Source organism: Acomys minous (assembly GCF_964271855.1).
Source record: "Acomys minous genome assembly, chromosome: 13".
Taxonomy (NCBI): domain Eukaryota; kingdom Metazoa; phylum Chordata; class Mammalia; order Rodentia; family Muridae; genus Acomys; species Acomys minous.
The window spans coordinates 83,079,676-83,101,697 of record NC_140495.1 but is presented as its reverse complement, the minus strand read 5'-3'; the positions used below and the strand labels follow the sequence as shown (position 1 = coordinate 83,101,697).

General features: G+C 35.6%; 1 protein-coding gene across 13 annotated transcripts in view; it reads left to right on the top strand.

Moving 5' to 3' along the window:
* Nucleotides 1-22,022, top strand: part of TBC1D5 (TBC1 domain family member 5) — a 450,634-nt gene that overhangs the window by 7,816 nt on the left and 420,796 nt on the right. For 6 of the 13 annotated variants that reach the window (XR_014773989.1, XM_084754672.1, XM_084754671.1 and 3 more), the window contains exon 2: nucleotides 20,126-20,188. The gene's annotated coding sequence lies outside the window, so the exon portion shown is untranslated. Of the gene's footprint in view, nucleotides 1-10,858; nucleotides 10,906-12,088; nucleotides 12,178-12,952; nucleotides 13,129-20,125; nucleotides 20,189-22,022 lie in introns of all 13 variants that reach the window. The other 7 variants (XM_084754677.1, XM_084754675.1, XM_084754670.1 and 4 more) reach the window with 5 other exon arrangements.

Here is a 22,022-nt window from a genome sequence, read left to right as displayed (position 1 = left end):
TTGTCTTTATGGGGTGCGCTTACCTCAGTATAACTCCTAGTTCAACTTACTTGAAACTGTCACAGTTTCCTTTTTGTTTATGGCAGAATAGTATCTCATTGGAGCAACAATGAAAATGGCTGAGCAAATATCTGTGGAGTAAGATGTTGAGTCCTTTGGGTATATGCCAAGGAGTGATGTAGCTAGTCTTATAAAAGATTTATTATTAACTTTCTGAGAGTTCTCCACACTGATTTTCTGAGTGTTTGCACCAGTTTTCAATCCTTTCCACAGTGAATGAGGGTTCCCCATTGGCCACAGTCTTTCAGCTTTGTTGTTGGTTGTTTTAGTGAACTTAGCCACTATGACTGTTGGAGGACAAAATCTCAAAGTTGTTCTGATTAGTATTTTTCTAGTTGCTAAGGATAACAGAAAAAATTTTTTGAGATATTTTTTAGCCACTTTTATTTCTTCCTTTGAGAACTCTTCTGTTCAGATTTATAGGCTGTTTCTTGAATGGGTTGTTTGTTGGACTCTACTTTTTGTATTCTTTATTTTCTCTATATTAATCCTTTGCCAAATACATAGCTGGCAAGGTATTCCCCCCTCCCCCCACTCTGGGCTTCCTCTTTACTTGCTTGAATGTTTGTTTAGCTGTTCAGATGCTTTTTAGTTTCATGAGATTTTTCACTTGTCAATTGTTGGCCTTAATTGTGGGGCAAATGGAATCCTGTTCAGAAAGTCCTTCCCTACAGGTTATGTTATAGCAGCTGCCTGTGCTTGCCCCCACCCCCGGGGCTTCCAAGCTTCATATTTAGGTCTTTGATCCGTTTTGAGTTAATTCTAACGCAAAGTGATAGCTATGAGTCTAATTCATCCTTCTACATATACACACCCAGTTTTCTAAGCACAATTGTTGAAGAGTCTGTCTTTTCTCCATTGATTGTTTTTGGAATCGTTGTCAAATATTAGATGACTGTTGTTATCTGTAGTCAAGTTTAGGTTTTTTTTGTTCCAACTCTCTGTTTTTGTGATAGTTACCATAATACTTTTATTACTATGGCTCTGTACTACATCTTTCAATCTGGAATGGCAATTCCTCTAGCACAGTCATTTTTCTTAGGATTGCTATGACTGTCTGGTGTCTTTTCTGATTCCGTAAGCATTTTAGGAACATCATCATCATCATCATCATCATCACCCATCAGCATCATTTCTGTGAGGAATGATAGGGGTTTTGACCTTGATTGCATTGAATCAGTAAATTACTTTTGGTAGAATGGTCATTTTCACAGTATTAGTTTTTACTAGTGAGTATGGGATGTCCTGTTTTCTAGTGTCTTGCCCAATCTTTTCCTCCAGAGACTTGAAGTTTTAATTGTAGAGTTCTTTTCCCTCGTGTTAAAGGGTTGATGTTCACCTGTGTCTTTAATTCTAGTGGTAAGATGTTTATACAGTTGGGTGCAGCAGAGTTTAGGGTACATTTGTCTTCTTGTTAGTCGCTCCTTTGATTAGAGTGAAGTGTCCTTTATTTTTTCTATTTGTTTGAGTTTGAAGTCTTACTTTGTTAGATAGTAGGATAACACTGCCTATTTGCTCTGTCCACTTTTGATTGGAGTAGTTTTCTATCTTTTCATTTTAAGGTGGTGTCTATCTGTAAATCTGAATTTCTTGTAGAGAACAAGAACAAGAATAGATGGGTTTTGTTTTTCTTAATTTACTCAGTTAGCCTATGTGTTTGATTCAATAATTGAAGGCATTAATGCTTAGTTCTTATGGAAAGGTGTGTTGTACAATAATTTTTTTTATTTTGTTATTGTGTTTTCAGCCATACTTTGTGGTTTGGTAATTATAGTTTCCTTTGTGTTTTTCATATATATTTTTATATATGGTCTTTTGGATGTGCTTATTTCTTTCTTCAGTCCAAAGTATTACTTCCTGTGTTCTTCTTAGAATTGTTCTGCTGGATATGAATTCTTTAAGCTTTTTTGGACCATGGAAGCCTTTTCTTTTTCTTTTAACTATGTCAGATCTTGACTCTAGGCGCTATGACTATCAGAGTTTGCACCTGAGAAATCAATGGTTATTCTGGTGGATTTTACATTATATTTGACATTTAAATTTTATTTTGCAACTTTTAGAACTTTTTATTTGTTCTGTATATTTAGTATTTTTGCTATCATATGCTATGGGGAGTTTGTGTTCTGCTTTTGTCTAGTTGGTGTACAGTGTGAGCTTTTTTTATTTAGATTTCTGCTTAATTTAGTTTTCTTGTATAATGTTGAAGATCTGGTCTATGCCATTGACATGGGCTTCTTCTCCTTCAAATATGCATATACATTTGAAGATTTGATCTTTTTAAAATTATGTTTTTAGAGTTCCTGCTTGTTCCTTTCCTGTGTGTGTGTGTGTGTGTGTGTGTGTGTGTGTGTGTGTGTGGTCTAGTTCTATTCTTTGTCTTCAAGTTTTATCTAACTATCTTCTCTTGATCCATTCTACTTTTAAGACTTTCACTTGAGCTTTCTAACTAGAATGTTGTTCTATTTTCATTTCATCATGAGTTCTCTTCAGTATAACTATCTCTTTATTGAATTTGGCTTTCAAATCCTTGATTGTCTCTATCACTTCATTGAATAATGTCTGTGTTTTCATAATATTACTTAGGAATTTATTCTCTTTAAATTTATTTTGTGTGTGTGTGTGTGTGTGTGTGTGTGTGTGTGTGTGTGATCTTCAAACTCTTTGATTAAGTTTATGACTTTTTTTTTAAGTTCTGTGTCCTGGGGTTCATCTAGGTAATTATCACTGGAGAACATTTTTATAGAAATTGTGGATATTTTTTGGGGTGGAGGTAGATGGTATTATCTTGCTCTTTCATATGGTTTGTATTTTCTGATGAGACCTGGGCATGTGGACTTTTTCCATTGGTTTTTGTGCCTGATATGGACACGATAGAGTGGGACAGAGCATAGGTTATGTGAATCAGATTGGACCTGAAAATTGGGTATAATGTGGGTGGTGTAAAGTTGAGTGGACACAGGGGCCTGTACTGGTCTGTAGCTTTCTCTTGGTGGTGTGGGTGAGGCTAACCAAACTAGGCCTGGGCACTGGAGGTGTGACTCTGGCTGTGCTGGGAATTGAGGAGGTGCCTTCACCAGGCTGAGCCCTGGTGTAAAATGTATGTGTCTGGACTGGGATGGGGGACCTAGTTGGGCTGGATGGACTGCAGTTGGAGAGGAGTGTAGGTTTCCCATCTGGGGTCAGGGCAAGCAAGGGCTCTCTGTGAAGGCAAATGGGGTTGGTGGTACAAGTTGGGGGTCCCTACTTTGTGTGTTTGTGTGTGTGTGTGTGTGTGTACTACACAGGGAGGTGCTGTTGGTGTCAGTCTAGTGTAGTCAGTCCTAGAGTAGAGGGGATGGGTGTAGTTGGAGGCACAGATCTATTTTACTTTATAATTTTAAGCAGTGAAGAGAAATAATTATCTAAGACTAGATATGTTCAGTTCAGATATTTACTATAAAAATGAAAATTGTCTCTTAGTTTGGTGGCTCGCAAGTCTTTGGGAAAAAGAAGTAAATGTTTTTGGTTTTTGGTTTTTTGTTTTTCGAGACAGGGTTTCTCTGTGTAGCCTTGGCTGTCCTGGACTCACTTTGTAGACCAGGCTAGCCTTGACCTCACAGAGATTGCCTGCCTCTGCTTCCTTGAGTGCTGGGATTAGAGGAAAGAAATAATTTTAAAAGGGGTAACTTTAATTTTTATAGAGTGTGTAATAAGAGATGTGTATGTGGTTTTGTCATAATTCAAGAGAGGAAAGAGTAATCCAGGTTTGTAGTTTGTGATTGTCCTTCAGATGGGTAGAAAACTTGGTGACACCGTGTGTTCTGGAATAGGAAAGTGATTTGATGTGTATGAGTGATGGGATTCTCTTTGTCCTCATAGAGAGGAATGGAGACAGTCTGGTGCAGAGGTCAGAAGAGTAGTTAGGGCTGCTGCCAAAGATTTAGATGGCATATGTAGAAAATTTGAATACTTTTCCAAGGGATGAGATTAATAAAAGAAAATAAAGAAAGTATAAAGCTGAGTAACACTATATCTTTTTAACAGTTTGGAATATGTGTCACATAATAAATACTCAAATAAAAAGTATATAATATAGTGGCTTCCAGATATTTATGGGTTTGTATAACTTACTTTAGTTTTAAAATAATTTCACCCTTCCTGTAAATACTGTAGCACCATTTTTGTGTGTATGCAAAAAGTCATTATAATTGGTAGTGATTTCATTGAATCTGTACATCACTTTGGGTGATACTAACATCTTAATAACTCCTTCTAATGTTGACACAAAATCATAACTCTAATTTCAAAGAGTAATAAGTAGTTGTTTACTCTGGATCCAAATATGAGTGACCATGGCCAGGGAATTTAGATTTTAGTTCCCTCAAATTCCATATTCCAATATGGTAACAGTGTGACACAATTTTTATAGTAATAGAACAAAGAAAAGTCATAAGTTAAGGTACTTTCCAAATACATTCATGGCAGCGTTAGGTAGGCAGGTTAAAGCAAAGCGGAGAAATCTCTGCTGTGAGCCTCAGTTGCTTTCTGACAATTCTCATAGTCTTTTGGTCGGTGAGAGCTAGTGAGCTGTTAAATTAATACATCTCAAAAGATTTTACCTGTTAATAACAGGGATGTTAGGTCAGACACAGAAAAGGACAATGGATGGCTATTAAAAAGGCTTAAAACCACCCATAATAAGCAGGGTATGGTGACACATGCCTTTAGTCCCCACACATAGGAGCAAAGGCAAGTGGATCTGTGAGTCTGAGGCGAGACAGTTCTATCTAGAGAGTTCCAGGACAGTCAGGGCTACATACCTTGTCTCAAAAAAAGGTGGTACAGGTACCCACAATAAATTATAATTAGGCTTCTTAGGCGAGGGACCTGCAGCTATCACAGTTCTAATTAGGTAATAGGCCTTGTGGAAGGGTCAGTGTACAGTGTGGTTCTTTGCAGGGTGTTTTGTTCACACTGCCTGTGAACATGGAATGTCCTTCTACTTATGTAGGTCTTGATTTCTTTCAACAAGTTTGTAACTTTTCAGTGTTCAACTCTTGTTCCTCATTTAAATTTATTTCTAGGTATGTTATTCTTTAGATTCTGTTGAAAGTAGAATATATGCCTTGATTTCCACTTTGAGTCATTTATTCCAGATGAGATCACAAGTAATTTTTTTTTTGTGTTTACATCATATGTTGTAACTTTGCAAAAATTTTTATAGTTAATTTATTATGGTTCTTTATGGATTTCTATATATAGGTTCATTTCATCAATACATAAGAGTTTTACTTCTACCATTTCAATTTGGGTGACATTTATTAATTTATGTGTGTTCACATCTGATTAAACTCTAGTATCTTATTCAACAACAGTGGTAAAAATTGGCACCCTTGTCTTTTTCTGATGTTTGACGGAAAGCTGTTAGCTATATATTTAAGTGTCCTTCCATGGTCCCTTTAGTTGTTAGCTTCCTGATTATTGTTGTTGTTGTTGTTGTTGTTTTAATCTCCTTCCTCCAACCTTCTGTTTTAATAGAGTATTTGAGTATTGTTAGGGATGCTTTTTTTTTTTTTTTCACCAGTTGATACTGTTATGCTTGTTATTTCTTCTGTTGGCCTTATGTCGAACATCTTTGTGTGCCTGCAATAAATCCCACTTTGTCATGGCTTGTAATTCTGTTAGTATATTGTTAGATTTTGTTAGTTAAACCTTCATGGAAGGTTTTTGAGTCAGGGTCTCTTGAGGCCCAGGTTTGTCTGAGACTACATACCTGGGGATGAGCTTAACTTCTGATTTTTCTGCCTCTGCCTCCTGGTGGTAGGATTATAGGTATGTGCTACAAAGCCTGATTTATATATAAAATGCTTGTGATCAAACCCAGGGCTTTTGAGTGCTAGGCCAGCACTGTTACAACTCTGAGCTACATCCCCAGTGACAATGGTGGCTTTGTAGAATGAGCTATGGAAGTGATTTCCACCTTTAAAAATTTGGGAAAAGTTAAGAAATTGGTCTGCATTCTATGAATTTTCATTAGAAATTACTAATGAAGTCACCTGTGTTGGATTTTTTTTTCATAGAGATTCAATTTGGTTCAATTTTGTGTTTACTGAATCTTTTAAAATTTCTATATGAGTTAGTTAGGTAGAATTTGTGTTTCTAAGACTTGTTGATTCATATTTTCTATCTGGGTTGTTGCCAGTTATTCATAATTTTCTCTTATAATTCTTCTTATTTATGTAAGATTGGTAGTAATGCTTTCTTTCACTTTCATTTTTTTCTATTTCTTTTTTCTTTTTTATTAATTTATTCTTGTTACATCTCAATGGTTATCCCATCCCTTGTATCCTCCCATTCTTCCCTCCCTCCCATTTTCCCCTTATTCCCCTCCCCTATGACTGTTCCTGAGGGGGATTACCTCCCCCTGTATATGCTCATAGGGTATCAAGTCTCTTCTCGGTAACCTGCTGTCCTTCCTCTGAGTGACACCAGATCTCACTTATATCTGCATACTAGCCCAAGGGGCATGTCCCATGAAAGCCTTCACTTACCAGGAAACTGGGAGAGAGGGGAGGACATTTATGTGGCTTTTTTATACCTTTGATTTTGGATAGCAACCACCTGCTCACCTATGCCTCATACCTTCTTAAACTCTTCTAGAGAACCTTGTCATATGCATACCTCTTGTTAACCTGTGACACAATTTCTCTTTAGAGAGAAATTCTTGGATGTGCATGGCAGGAAATATGCTCAAGAACATTCTGTAAAGCACTGTGACAAGCAAATATCTGGAAACACTCAACTCCACATCAGCTAGAGGCAGAGTGAACGAGTTGTGGCATACTCATACACACGAGCCCTGTGCACGGGTTGTTAGACCTCCAGAGGGGCCATTACCCACAGCCTGAGAACTGCTGCTCTATGGGCTGTGAGCTGTGGGTTTCAGTTGACTCTTTTCTAATGGACACAGAGAGAGCAGATATTCTTTTGCATTTATTTAAATTGGAAGGCATAATGTGAATTTTACTCAATATAAATTATAATTGGTGACAACATAGATATTGTGATGGTACTATGTGCATTAAAAATAATTTAAAAATTTACAAACTGAAAACCTCATTAGTAAATTTGCTACAAGACTTAGTCTAGCATGTTTATATTTTTCAATTTCTATCTTTATAATTAGTTACTTTGGCTTTCTATGAAGAGATATAAATACATCTTTTTGTTGTTAATGTAGCTTTTATGTGCAATTGTGAATAAACTTCACTGACTAGCATAAACCATTAAATTTGTGTTTAATTCACAAAGATAAAAACCAGTATAAAAAATTACTAAACTACTTTGTTTATCTGATATTTGTGTGGTAAGATACTGAAGACATTGTTTCTATAGCAGAGTCTAAAATGTTTCTTTTACTTAGATACTTGTTATATTGACTTAAATAGTCCAATTAGTCCCATTGATGGAGTCAAATGTGGTCTCCTACAGCGATTCTAGGAACTTGGCTCATGAGCTACGCAGGAGTTCTTGTTCACTAACATTTTTGCTATGGCTGCCACTTGACTATAGAAATTAAAAAATGTTATTGAAGAGTGAACCCAAGGATTAATTTTAATATAAAATGACAGTAAAATGAAGTGGAAATGGTATATAACCTTAGTTTTTCTTAAAATGACATGAAAATAAGTATCTTTAACATAATATAATTAAAAGTTATAATAACTATTCTTGATGTCTTTGAATTTAAATTATCTCAAATTAAGTAACAGATTTTAAATTGCATTTATAATTATATGGCAGTTTATACTTTTTAAACAAAAAGCATTTACCAAAAATTATCCCAAGTTTAGGAAGCCTAATTTAAATTGAAAAACTTTAAATAACCTTTAGTTAATGATTTTTATTTATACTTGTTAGGAGGAACGTAAATCCAAAAATAATAACCTATATATCTTTACATGTAAATGTCAATCTAATCAAAAGATGACTGAAAATTAATGACTTTATTTACAAAAACATTGTAGAATTTTTAGATCTAACTTTTTGTTAAAAGATTTCATATAAATTGTAAGAATGGCTTAATTGTAAAATTCATAATGATAATTTAAATTCAGAATATTTAATTTATTATAATTTCAGTTCAGATATATAATTATGAATAGTTATGATTTTAACTATATAGAATTTGAAATAAGTCACATAACCTTTTAAGATAATTTTTATAATTAGGTGAGAACAAGGCATGAACTATTTCCACTTGATTTTCTTGCTAATATTTACAGCTCAATACTAGTGTTAGTTCTTACTTGCTAGGAAAAAATGATGACAAAGTAGTTAGTGAGTATTCTTCTGTAAAATAATATGTAGAGAATTTTAAGAATTAATCACAGAAAAATAAATGCTACTTGAAAAATTCCAGAAGACCCTAGCCTGGTAGATCAGCCCTGAAATCATGGGTACTTGGGTGGTTGAAGCAGGAGAGTTAAAAGTTCAAGGCCAGCCCAGCCATTTAAATAACACACACACACACACAAAGACACACACACACAGACACACACACAAAGACACACACACACACATACTCACACACACACACAGACACACACACACACACACACTCACACATACACAGACCCCTACCTAAAATAAATAAAAACAAAGGAAGAGCAGGCTGGGAATATAGCTTGATGGTAGAGTGTTTGCCCAGCATGTGTGAGGCCTAAGGTTCATTCTCTGGTACCTGAACATCAGTGTGTGTATGTGGGCATCTGCATGTGTCTATATCTCTGCCTGTCTGTATATGCAAAAATGCTTTTAATTCTTTGATGTGTTCAGTTTTATAGAGAATAATAGCTGACTAACTGTAAAAACTTCATACATTTTCATTCAAATATAAAACGTGTACTCTTTTGAAAAAAGAATAGTATTCTGATTTAAGCAAAAGGATGAAACCTTTTAGATCAACTCTTTGGAGACATGCAAAACAGGGTGCATTCTTCTCAGGTGTGAATTTTAAAGGTCTTATTTTGGAGTAGGAACAGAAGTAATATGATCATCTGTAGAAGCATATTGATTCAGAACATGGCTGTTCTGGCAGGCAGTCATATCCAAAGATCTTCAAGGTCTATGTGATCTGGTTGGAATACAAACATGCCTTCAATGTACGAGACATAGGCAAACAAATCTCAGTTCAAGGCCAGCTTGGTATAGAGGAAATATTAGGTAAAGAAAAACTTAGGTCCAGGTGTGGTGGTACATGTCTTTAATCCCAAATGAAGGTAAAGTTATTTTGTAGAAGGAAGCACCCATATTTAAAAGTGATGTCTAATTGAGTGGCAGAAAAGGTGACAAATCAGAGAAGACTTGACAGAATAGGATATGCCAAACTCTCATGAGAAGAGAGAGGAAAGGGAAGTTACTTAAGAGGCATTTTTACATAGAGAGGAGTCAGTTTTACCAGGACTGTGATAGAGAGGTGGGCTGCAGAGAGAGAACCCAGGTGAAGATGGAATGAAGCAGCAAATGAAAAGGAGCCAGAAGATTATATCAGATTGCTGAGTTAGTCAGAGCCCAAGCAGAGCAACTCCAGGCCTAGAGAGAAGCCAGGAGAAGAGTTTGAACCAAAACAGCTCAGTTGAAACAGCCAGCCCAGAGCTCAGAAAAAACAAGTAAGGGCTAGCTTATTTTATTTTAAAGATGTATTCATTTATTATGTATACATGGTTCTGTCTGCATGTAACACATGCATGCCAGAAGAGGACACCAGATCTCATTATAGTTAGTTGTGAGCCAACCTGTGCTTGCTGGCAATTGAACTCATGACCTTTTGAAGAACAGCTCTTAACCTCTGAGCCATCTCTATTTTAAGCAGCAAGTCTCAGAGGCTGAAAACATTCTAGGCCTGGGCTAGAGTGTACCGCGCCTAGAAGTTTCCAGGACTAGGCCTAGGGCAGCAGAAGGAATCAGTAAACCTCCCAGACAACAGTTGAAACAGAAGAATAAAAGTTACTTTTACAATCATCATTATAAGGCAATATATTTTGCATGGAAGAAAAATAATGATTAATATACTAAATTGGTGTTTTATTACCAGAGCATTTGCTATTGTAGCACCTGTTACAGATGTTTTGAAGGAGTGCTTGTGTTCCTGAGTCATGGTTTTAGTATTTAGGTATTGTGGTTTTGGTCATTAAAATCTTTCTGCACTAATGCTTACATCCTCACTGATAGATTTAGAGGTAAACTACAATTTTTGTATTTCTCTGCATTGGTAAGCCAGTACACATGTTATGGTAAGAAAATTTTCTTTTGTGGCTTGTTTTTGTTTGTTTTGTTTTTTTTGTTTGTTTTGGTTTTTCGAGGCAGGGTTTCTCTGTGTAGCCTTGGCTGTCCTGGACTTGCTTTGTAGACCAGGCTGGCCTCAAACTCACAGAGACCTTCCTGCTTCTGCCTCCTGAGTGCTGGATTAAAGGTTTGTACCACCACTGCCTGGCTGTGGCTTTTTCTTTTTTCTTTTTTTTTCAGATGAAAATTTAAAAAGTAATATCCTTATGATGTACTTTTGTTATTTAAAACCAGTTTTAAAGTATATTTTCATTTTGTGTTATTCAAATTTTTGTTTATATATTTCATATTTTAAAATGAAAAATCACAATTTGGGGAATATTTTCTGTACACCAATGTGCCTATATAAATGAATATGCTTTTAAAAGCCTGCTTTAAATAATAATTTGAAGATACTGGGGATACATGTGGTATGATGCTAACAGTAAGATCTCAAAACTATGTATTAGTTTATTTATTTATTTTGTCTTAGGTTGGGCTGGCAGTTAAGCTTGGTGTGAGCTGTCAAAGTTTAAAATGGTAAGGCCAAATAGTCTCCTACCCTAACCTTAGTATCTAGTTGAAGTAACTTTTTTTTAACTTCTCCATAAACTTCCAACTTAAATTCAGGTTTAGACTACTAAGTTGTTTGCTGTTTGCTCAGGCATTACATCAGTACAGAACAGGCATAGATAGTTTGGAGAAGGAGTCTCTTAATTTGAAAATTCTACCATTGATTTTCTCAAATGGTTTAAACTTTGTTTGTCTCTTCTTCCTCCTCTTCTTCTTTTTCCTCCTCTTCCTCCTCCTCTTCCTCTTCTTCCTCCTCCTCTTCCCCCTCTTCTTCCTCCTCCTCCTCTCTCTCTGTCTCTGTCCCTATATCTCTCTGTCTCTGTCTGTATCTCTGTCCGTCTCTCTTTCTCTGTGTCTCTGTCTGTGTCTGTGTCTGTCTGTCTGTCTGTCTCTCTCTCTGTTCCTCAATCATTCTGATCTCTGTTTTTGCGACAGTATCTCTCAGTGAACTTGGGTCTCACTGATGATCTGCACAGTGAGCCCCAGACAGCCTCAGATCTACAACTCCCAGCACTAGGATTATAGGTACACACTGCTTTGCCTACCTTTTAGGAGTGTGCTCAGTGCTTTCTAGACTGAGCCATCTTCCCAGCAACATAGCCTTTTATTCTTCATGGCTAAGATGGATGACAGGTTTTTGTTTTTGTTTTTGTTTTCTCTCCATTTAGTCTTTACTTTGATGGAAATTTTAATCAGTTTTTTTCCTATTTAAATTACATTTCTGTACTCTTAGAGGTAGGTGTGTGAATATTACCAACTCCAATAAGCCATTTCATTGAAACATAATCTTGCTAAATTATTTGAATTTGGTGGCACTGAGTGAAATAGGTTAATGCATCATTTTGTTCAGTTTGCTGTGTATGTCTAATGATTATCTTTTCAATTTTATGGTAGCATGAGTAGTAAGTTTCCAGTAAGTAGATTTTAAATATTAGTCTATTTACATGGTTCTATTATTTTTACACATCATATATATGTGCATATATGTATAGTTTCACATGTCACTTTCTAAGTTTTTAGCCATTATTGCTGTTCTAATGCTTTAGTTACTTATGCATCAAATATTGAAAAAGATCTTTCATTTATGAAGATATTATGATGTTTTTCTTTGCAGGCAGGTAGGTTTTAAACCCCTCTATTTGTATTTTAGACTGGTGCTTTTCAAAATATGGTATCCAGAACAGTGCTGAGGGACAAAATGGTTTTCTTTCTCTATGATGAATTAAAGAAACATTCAGAGTAAGTGTCTAGAAACGTACAGTAACCTTACATTGTCATGACATCTAAAATTATGATTAAAGCTTTTACTGTACTTTACAAGTTTTACTTTAACACACTGACAGTGTAAAGAGTTTGTTTTGAAGGCCACTTTGTGTTCTCATTCTAGGAGAGGTGCTATAGTCTCAAAATGCCAGCACTAAAGCGTGGATTAAGGGTTAGTAGGCCCAGGGGATACTAGGGTAGTGGGTAGGCATGACTGTAAAGGGGCAATAGCAAGGAGATGTTTGCGATAATTTCTTTATGTTAATATTGGAATATAATATTTTGAAATATCAGCTTCATATAGATCATGACTCTCTGCCGAGCCTTTGTGCATCAGAATGTAAGTTCAGTCTCACCATCTTAGGGACATACTCTCAAGTTTGAAAGCTGGCTTCTGAGTTTGCTTATTGTTTCTAAATTTTCTGCATTTGTTTGTATATTGCTTACAAACCAAATACACAAAAACACTATAGTTTATTGGTATTCAAATAGTAAATTAAAATAATTTGCCCATAACTTTTAAATTTGTATCGTAATGTGATCATTGTATCTGGTTTTCCATCCAGCTAGCAAATAGCACTTCTTTCTGTATAAAACATAGTAAATATGACTTTTGTGTCTTTTTGAGTATTATCATTTTTATTGAAAAATTACCATATGTATATTTGATTGTTTCCCCTTCCTTAATACCTACCAGATCCTCCCACCTCCCTACTCACCCAATACTTTTTTATTCTGTGTTTTTCTTTAGAACAAATAAAAGAAACAAACACAAAACAAGAAGCACAATAAAGCCCACAAAAGTGAAATGAAAAGAAACAAGCTAAAGACCAGTGTCTTAGTTATTACTCTGTTGCTGCGAAAAACATGACCAAGGCAACTAAGAAGGAAAGCATTTAATTGGAGGCTTGCTTACAGTTTTAGAAGGTTAGTTTTTCATCATCATAGCAGACAGGCACAGTGCTGAAGCAGTAGCTGAGTGCTTTACATCTTGACTTAAAGGTGTCAATCAGAGAGAGACTGGGCTTGGTGTAGCCATTTGAAACTTGAAAACCCACCCCGCCTACATACCTTCTCCAGAATAGCCATCTCCTAAGTCTTCCAGTCACGTCACCAGTTTAGGACTAAGCATGAAAGCGTGAGTTCATAGAGGTCGTTCTCAAACAGACTATCACAACTGAGACGGAAAAAATGCAGCACAAAGAAAAATTGAAACAACAAGTCCACAATATTGTTGGGTTCCTGTTAATTGGCCACACTACTCCTGGCCATAGAGGCCTGACCCAAAATGTGGTTTATAATCCAAATAAGACTCTAAGAGAGAAAGCTGATTTTCCCCTTTGTCATCAGATACCAGTTGCAGATGGCTTCCTGTTTATTGGTAAGGCCCTGATTCAATTTCCCCTCTCAATACTGGATCCCCATTTGACTTACATCTGTATAGGTCCTGTTGCATGCAGCCACAACCTCTGCAAGTGCCTATGTGCATTAGTTTGTTTTATCTGAAAGTTAATGTTTCCTTGGAGTCATCCATTACTGTTGACTCTTACAATCTTTCCTCCTCTTCTTGGAGGAGGTAGATCCTTGAGCATTGGGGGAAAGGGTTTGATGTAGAGCTGATTACTCCAAAATTTCTCACTCTTTGTGGGTCACTATGTTAAGTCTCATCTTCTGCAGGAAAAAGCTCCTCTGATGGGGTTTACCAAGACTATTTGTGGATATAGTAGAATATTATTAGGAGTCATTTATTGCCATGTTCCGTTAGCAGAAAAATAGTAGCAGTAGGTTTTTACCTAGGTCTGGGGTTGGTAACATCCCTAACATTTGTGCCTCTATTGTACCAGTATTGATCGCAGGCAGGAGTGTTGTTGGTCATAGGGTGAGTAGCTTGGTGATATTAATAATAACCTTTCTTTTCTAGTAGTGTGTAGAGTACCTTCCAGTACTATGAATGCTAGTCAACAGGGGTTGAAGCTTCTGGTTGGGTACCAGTTTGACTCCTCTGTGCTTGATGACATAGATAATTGTTATCTTCAGCAAACAGGCTATGTCAACAGGATGTGGAGAAGAAACTACAGCTTACTCAATAGTCGCTGATGTTTGGGGGTCTCTCTTGGGTTCCTTTGTCCAACAACTCAACAAAATGTAGCCTGTTCCTGGCACTGGAGGGTTTACTTGGTGCTTTAATATGTGTAGTTAGGGCATTGTTTCTCTTATTTGGCCTATACATTTTTTTGATGTTGAATTTTCTTTATTCTTTCTTTTTTTAGGTTCTAACCCTTTATCAGATGTATAATTGGTAAAGATCTTTTCCCACTCTGTAAGCTGCCACTTTGTTCCAGTGATCATGTCTTTTTCTATGCAAAAGCATTTTAGCCTTATGAGGTTCCATTTATTAATTGTTGGTTTTACTACTTGTGCTATTAGTGGCTTGTTCTGAAATTCCTTTTCTGTGCTCAAAAATTCAGACCTATCTTTCACTTTCTCTTCTATCAGATTCAGAATATCTGGTATTATTTTGAGGTCTTTTTATATATTTGAAGTTGAATTTTGTGCGGGGTGATCGATGTGGACTTTTTCCTTCTTCTACATACAGCCACCCAGTTTGACCAGCATCATTTGTTAAATATGCTGTCATCCCTAGTGTTTATATTTGGCTTCTTTGTCAAATATCAGATGTCCATAGGTATGTGGACTTATACATGTATCTTCAATTTGATTCCATTGATCAGTGTGTCTGTTTTTATTCTAATACTGTAGTGTTTTTTATTATCGCTCTGTAATACTTTGAAATCTGTGATGGCTATTTTTCCAAATAATTATTTTGTTTTATATTTTTTATTCAACATTGTTTTAGCTATACTGGGCCTTTTGTGTTTCCATATAAAATTGAGGTTTTGTTTTTTTAAACTTTCTGTGAATAATAGTGTTGGAATTTTTATAGGGATTACATTGAAGATTTATGTAGATTGCTTTTGGTATGAAGGCCATTTTCACAATATCAATACTACTAATCTATGAGTATGGTAGATCTTCCATCATCTGATGCCTTCTTCAGTTTCTTTCTTCAGTGTCTTAAAGTATTTATTATTCAAGTCTTTCACTTAACTTGGCCAGAGTTATCCCAAGAGGGTGAAAAATTGAGGTCATTGTGAAAGGTAACTGTTTCCCTGATTTCTTTCTAAGTATGTTTGTCATTTGTATATAGGAAGGCTACTGATTTTGTGCATTAATTTTGTATCCTGCTACTCTGCATTTATGAACTGTAGAGGTTTCCTGATGAGGTTTTTAGGGTCTTTTATGTGTAAAACCACATCATCTACAAATAAAGCTACTATGACTCTTCCTTTTCTATTTGTATCCTCTTGATCTCTTTCAGTTGTGTTATTACTGTAGCTAAGACTTTGTAGAGTGTAGACATCCTTGTCTTGTTCCTGATTTTAGAGAAATGCTTTGAATTTCTTTCAATTTCCATTGTTGTTGGCTATGGGCTTAGTGTTGATGAAATGATTTTAAGGCTCAGAGAAATTGTAATGCTAGAGTGGGTACTCTATGTAAAACCTCATCCTTTACCATTGGAAGGCCCTGAAGACATGCCCTTCATTAATCCTCTCAGATGCACATTTGAAGAGCTTTGTCACCTGTTTCCTTATGCCACACTTTAGGTTTGGCAATTGTGATCCTAAGTTGGATGAGTTAAATGCTGTGCCCCGAAGTAGCAGGGGCCAGATGACAACACTGAATTGCCAAAGGCAAAGTTATCATAATTATCATAATAAGCAGCAAACACAAAGCAGTGTCCATAATAGCTTAACCCATAATGATCAGCACAGGCAAAGTAAGTTTTTTGGTTGTATGACTCCTGTTAGATTTTGGTACTGGCTAATCAATCATGGTGTTTCCAGGCATGACATATATATAAAAAGCCTACTGCATTTTGTTTGATCTATATAATTGGAAAAATTATACAAACAAATTAAAGACTCCATTGGATAATGGCAAAAGGCAATCTCAACCAGCGAACCATTTTCCAGACTTGAGTAAGTTTTTCAGATCCCCTTAATCTCTGCAGAAGAATGATGGATAATGGCGAATGATATTTGACTATCGAAAACTCTATTGAGTAGTGACTACAATTGCAGCTGCTGTGCCAGATGTGGTGTCCTTACTTGAGCAGATTAACATATCTCCAGGTACATGGTATGCAGCTTTGGATCTAGCAACTGCCTTATTCTTGGTACCTGTCCATAAGGACTACCAGAAGCAATTTACTTAAGTTGTCAAGGCCAGCAGCATACTTTTACAGTTTTATATCATGGGTATATGAACTCTTCAGCCTTATGTCATACTTAGAAGGTTATTTTGATTTTCTGTCTCTTCCACAAATTATCACATTGGTTCATTATACTGACAACATTATGCTGATTGGTCCAAGTGAGCAGGAGGTAGCAGCCACTTTGGATTTGTTGGTAACACATGCACATCAAAGGATGGGAAATAAATCCAGCCAAAACTCAAGGGCCTTTTGTCTCAGTGAAATCCTTAGGAGTCTAGTGGTGTGGGGCATACAGAAATATTCCTTCTAAGGTGAAGGATAAGTAATTTATTGTACTTAACAACTAAGAAGTACAGCCTTTGGTGGGAATTTGAATTCTATGCACAGTGCTCACTTGGGTATGTTAATCCAGCCCACATACCAAGGAATTGGAAGAACTGCTGCCTTGGAATGGGCCTGGAACAGGTGAAGGCTCTTCAACAGGTCCAGGCTGCAGTTCAGGCTCTACTACTGCTCAGGCCATTGCTCCAGCAATCCCGATGTACTTGAGGTGTATCTACACCGAAACCTTTCGTGAAAAATATTCTAACAATGAACATCGGTAGAAAGTTAGAAAGGAATAAAATGAATAGAGAAAACAAAATTTAGTTTTACTTTGCAATGCCATAGGTAAGCCACTATTAATATTTGTGTTTATATAATTTGTGTAGCATTTTTAATTCAGTGCTTATTGAAGCTTGATGTATATTTGAATATTCTATATGATTTGTTAAAAAGAGAATAGACAACTTATACCAGTTGTTTATGCCTTACCATATTACAACAAATATTAAGAATAATTGCACCAAACACTTTTTTTTTGATACATTCCTTTGAACTAATAGAATACTTTTTCATACTCTTAATTAAGATGTGTGTGTGTATGTATGTGTGTGTGTGTGTGTGTGTGTGTGTGTGTGTGTGTGTGTATATATATATTACTTTTTTGAGATAAGAGTCTTATAGTCCAGGCTAGCCTCAAATTTGCAATCCTCCCGTCTCAGCTTTTTGTGTGCTGGATTAACAGGTATAAGACAACAAAACAGCAAGAAACATAATTTATGTGGTAATTTATTCTTTATAAAATGTTTTTTAGATCAGTTCTGCATTTTAAACACACACACTCTCTCTCTCTCTGTGTGTTTGTTGTTGCTCAAGTGCTTCGGATTGAACAGATTATCAAGGAATAATATGGTATTTTAGTATATGTGTATGTTGTGTATTAATTCAGTCAAGTGTATATTATGTTTTAAAAATATTTATTTATTGTGCCTGTGTTTACATATGTTTAGGTTGGAGGACAATTTGAGAGAGTAGTCAGTTCTTTTCTTCTACCATATATGCCCTAAAGTGGAGCTCATGTTGTCAGGCTTGGTGATAAGTAACTTTATTTGTTAAGCCATCTTGATGTCCCATGTATTATTTCTTTATAGTGGAAACATTCAGTACTGTTAGCCTTTTTGGAATGTGTGATATATTCTTGTTGTCTGTAGTCACCCTCTTGTGAAAACACAGCTCATGAAGGTCCTTCCTACTTGAGTAGCTATTGGCAATCACTACTGGGAAAAGGAGCACCGAGTTTCTTCTGACTCTCTCCCGTGATGTGCTACCCAGCCGTCAGACACTACCCATGCACATACAAGCAGCACTAAGTGTTCTCAGTGGGCTCAAAAAAAAAAAAAACCCAAAAACAAACAAACAAACAAACAAAAAAACCCAAAAAACAAAACACATGAAGTTTGGAGAGAGAAGTGGAGGATATTTAATCATTATTTGATTATTTTTAATTTTTGGCTTGGGAGGGATGCGATCTAATCTTTAAGGTCTCTGTGTTAGTTTACTATGCCACAGATAAGAAAAAAACACATCGTGTTGTGATGGAAATAAGATCTCTGTTGAAAACTGAAAACTGGATTTCACACTGAAGAGTAGTTGGTATTGAGAAGGAACTGTTTAAAGTGATACAGGAAATAGTTAACTTTGAGAATTGTTTGATGATTATGGAGTTTTGTTCTTGAGTGTTGCATTAATCAGGGTTTTCTAGAGGAACAAAACATAGAAATATGTATATATATGCATATGTATATATGTACATACACATATATGTATATGGGATTTATTAGAATAACTTATAGGCTGTTGTCCAGCATGTCCAACAGTGGGTCTCTACCAATGGAAGGCCAAGAGCTCAGGACACCAGGCTGTTCTTCAGTATACGCCAGAATCTGATGCAGTAGGCGCTGATGCCAGTGAAAGAGTAGGCTTCCCAGCAAGAGGGAGAGCAAGCAGGCAAAGACAGCAAGCTTCCTTCTTCCATGTCCTTTATTTAGGCTGCCAAGTAGAAAGTGTAGCCCAGAATAAAGGTTCCTCCTCCTACCTCAACTGATCTGAATTAAAAGTGGGGTTTCCTACTTCAAATGATTTAGTTAAGAAAAAGTCTCTCACAGTGTACCTTGCCACTCTTAGTCAAGTTGATAAGCAAGAATAGCCATCTATTCTTTTAAGTTACTTTAAATATTTTTTTGTTTTTAACTTTGTGTGGTTGTATGTGCCTATGCGTGCAAGTGCCTCAGAAGGCTAGGGGCATTGGAGTTGGAGGTGTATAGGTGTTGTAAGCTGCCTGGTTTTCTGTGCTGAGAATGGAACTCAGGTCCTTGAAAAGCTGTGCACTCTGTTAACCATTGAACTGTCTCTTCAGCTCCTCAAGTAATTTTTAATAATAGTAAATACTGTTTCAGAAAACATGTGAGAGTTTTAAGGCAAAATATACAGCATTAAAGGTTGTATATATGTTATAGCAGAACATTTTATATTTTTGAAAACTTTGATAGCTATAAAATTAAAACCATTTTAATGACCGTTTTACTGTTTTGTTTTGGGTATTTTAATTTTTTTGTTTGTTTTTTGTTTTGTTTTGTTTTTTGAGACAGAGTTTCTCTGTGTAGCCTTGGCTGTCCTGGACTTGCTTTGTAGACCAGGCTGGCCTCAAACTCATAGCGCTCTGCCTGCCTCTGCCTCCCGAGTGCTAGGATAACAGGCGTGCGTCACCACGCCCAGCTCCGTTTTACTGTTAATTATTGTTTCTAAAAGTATTTCTAACTTCAGAGTTAACTAAGTGAAGAACAAAGAGCTGAATTTTATGGATAAATCAGGAAGGTTTCAAGAATATTATATTATAATGGAATACCTGAGAAACTAGATAAATGTTCAGTAAAGACTAATTTATGTATCACTTACAGATTGATGACTATGGTATGTTAATTAGAATGTGACCAAATTCTGATTGTAAAGATAAGTGATCTCATTGTGCTTTCCAAGACTTCGAGGTTTTCAAATTTAAGAACACTTAAATTTAGATGTCAGCCAGTTATTTTGTCATTCATAAATAATTTTTTTCTTCATATCTGAAAGTTAGCTAATTGTTACAGCTTGTATGTCATCTCCAATAGAGGAAGCTCAACTTTAAGGCTGAGTTTCTAAAACTTGACATAATATGTGACTAATACAGTTCACTTCCCATTATTTTGTGGACTCATAAAATATTGCTTCTACGTGAATGAAATGCTGTCCCTATTAACTAAAGTTATCCTTGCTGTTGTCCCACTGCAGAAATTTTCTAATGGCTTGCTGAAGATAGAAGAACCATCAGAAAGGCTGAAGTACAGTCATACTGTAAGTATCTTTTTGAAAAAGAAATTTAAGAATATTTCATGTCCATTTGTTTTGGAGGAAATACATTAAAGATATATGCAAAATATAGAGGTGGATATTATAATCATCTTAATAATTTATAAGAACTAATCCTGTGTTGCTTTTAAAAATTGAAAATGTGTTTTTAATGTATTAAGATGAGGATTTTTCTAGTAGCATTGAAAAATATTTCTAATTCTAACAAGGATTGATCTATTCTGTGTACATTTGCTTATTTAAAACTATCAGAATCTAGAAAATCATTGTAGTTTTATAGGTTGTGATTTGTTTGGGTGGCTTATTGTTTAGGTTATTTTGCAGAATTATTTATTTGCTGATTTATTTATGTATTTCATTATTTATTTATTTGATTATTTAGTAAATTATTTATCTGATGAATTATTAATATATCTCCATGACATGCTTTAAATTATTTATAACTTAATTTTGAGTTTATTGCTTTTAGACGCTGCATTGTTACTGACTAGTTTTGATTTTTTTCTTTGTGGTTCTTGAAAATTAAAGTATTAGCTCTAAGGCAGAAAGCATATTCATTCCAATGCCGTAGACTTCTTTTTATTTTCACTTTGTTGGTAATTGATGACAGTGATAAGATTTTAGCTTTGCTTCGTTGTTCAGCATTAAATTTATCCTTTTAGGGTTATCCGAGTGTGATAAAGTGTCAGGGTATTGTAGATGTGGTCATTGTGAGTCAGTTGCTGATTAATGACACAGTGTTTCATGTGTAAACAAAAATGGAACTTGTTAAACCTAGCTCCACATTATTTTATGTCTCTTTAAAGACAGGTCTGCGTTTCTAACTTGTTTTAGGATAAATGGTGGAACTATTTGATTTTAGTAGCAAGTCTGCTTTACCACTGGAATGCTTTTAGGAAAGTTTACAGAATTGAATTGGAACTTAGATTTGGATCCTTTCTTTGTTTAAAGTCTATTCTGTGGGCATTTGGAAAGCAGCAAAATGTTTATATAAATTTTATATCACTCATAGTGACATTTAATTCCTGTGTATTACAAATGTATGTTAATAAATTAAGCAATTGAATATCACTTCTGTTTCTGTTTCATAATGGTAATTATGAGAACTTTCCTTGAGTAATTTATGAATAGGTAAAGAGATAGTCACTTGAACAAAGGCAGGCCATGTGTGCTACGTGGTTTTCATTGCTAGTTTCCTGAAGTAAATGACTATGTGTTGTACAGTTTTTACACTTGGAAGAGAAGCTACATTGTATATCTCAAGTTGAAATGCTATGGCTTCTATAGATAGGTTCTATTACAGAATTGTCAATTATGCACATATACCTAAATTTCTTATTTTGAAATAGGAATATATTAATATATTTATGGAATGATAACAAAATTGTACAAGTAATCATTCCTTTGATGATGCACATGTATGCACAATTACATAAGTGTAGGCATCTGGGAATTTCTTTTGACAGTAAAATGATTTGAAGAACTTGTTTTAGAAAAGAGATTAATATAGCCTATTATAAGTAGCTTTATTCACTTATTTCCATATGCTGCCCAGTGTTCACATATTTTATTTGGATTTCTTGACTTTCCAAATGCGGTAACTACTGTGTGGTGGTTTGACTAGGAGTGGCCCCTAGCCTCATGTGTTTGAATACTTGGCTCACAGGCAGTGTCACTATTAGGAGGTTTGAATACTTGGCTCATAGGCAGTATCACTACTAGGGGGTTTGAATACTTGGCTCACAGGCAGTATCACTACTAGGAGGTTTGCCTTTGGGGGTAGATTTGGCCTTGTCGACGGAGTGTGTTCCTGTGGAGG